Source organism: Narcine bancroftii, chromosome 2 (assembly GCF_036971445.1).
Source record: "Narcine bancroftii isolate sNarBan1 chromosome 2, sNarBan1.hap1, whole genome shotgun sequence".
NCBI lineage: Eukaryota > Metazoa > Chordata > Chondrichthyes > Torpediniformes > Narcinidae > Narcine > Narcine bancroftii.
In genome coordinates, this window is record NC_091470.1 from 343,693,376 (window position 1) to 343,694,336 (window position 961).

Sequence of the window (961 nt, forward strand, 5' to 3'; positions counted from 1 at the left end):
TCACAAGTACATTACTGGGACTGGAGGGCTTAGTTGTAAGCAGAGAGTGGATAGGTTGTAGCTTTATTCACTGGAAACTGGATGCTGAGGGGATAATCTCAGAGTTATATGAAACCATGAGAGACATAGATAAGATGAATGTTGACAGCTGTTTTGCAAGGGAGGGAGAGTCTAAAATCAGAGGGCAGAGGTTTTAAGGTGAGAAGGAAAAGATTTAAAGGAATGATGAGAGGGAATGTATCACTCGGAGGTGAGAGGGTAAATGGAATGAACTGTTGTAAGAAGCTGTAGAGATTGGTACAATTATGATATCTAGACAGATACACGATTAGGAAAGGTTTAGAGGGAGATGGGCCAAAGATAGGCAAATTAGACAACTTGGTTGGCTGAACGGCCTGTTTCGCTGCTGTATAACTCCAATATATTCAGTTAAGGGGACTCTCAGCTACAATGTTAGTCAGAGACGCTGGACCTGCTATACTGTGAGCAAAGACGGCCGAGTGACAGGGGTGTAAAGATCATGGAAGCTTTAATTCGGGTAAATAAAGAGAAGCAGCTTCCTTCAGCGGATACTTCAGTGAAATACAGAAATAATATAATGAGCATGGCCCCTGCGCAAGGATGACCTTCAAATTTGTGAAGCTTTCTATTTCTTTTGGGTGGCACGGTTGGCATAGAGGGCAGCACAGCACCTTTACAGCACCAGCAATTGGGACCAGGGTTCGAATTCCCACGCTGTCTGAAAGGAGTTTATGCGTTCTCCCTGTGTCTGCATGGATTTTCCCTGGGGGTTCTGGTTTCCTCCCACTGTTTGAAATGTACTGGGGTGTAGGTTAATTGGGTGTAAATTGGGCAATACGGACTCATGGGGTGAAATGTCCTGTTACCGCGCTGCATACCTAAATCAAAAGCCACAGAGGAGAGGTAAGAGAAAAAATATGTGAATGGCAAATATCTGGCA

General features: G+C 44.2%; 1 pseudogene; it reads left to right on the forward strand.

Moving 5' to 3' along the window:
• Positions 1 to 556: 556 nt before the first annotated feature.
• Positions 557 to 656, forward strand: LOC138755999 (U6 spliceosomal RNA; annotated as a pseudogene).
• The last annotated feature ends 305 nt before the right edge of the window (positions 657 to 961 follow it).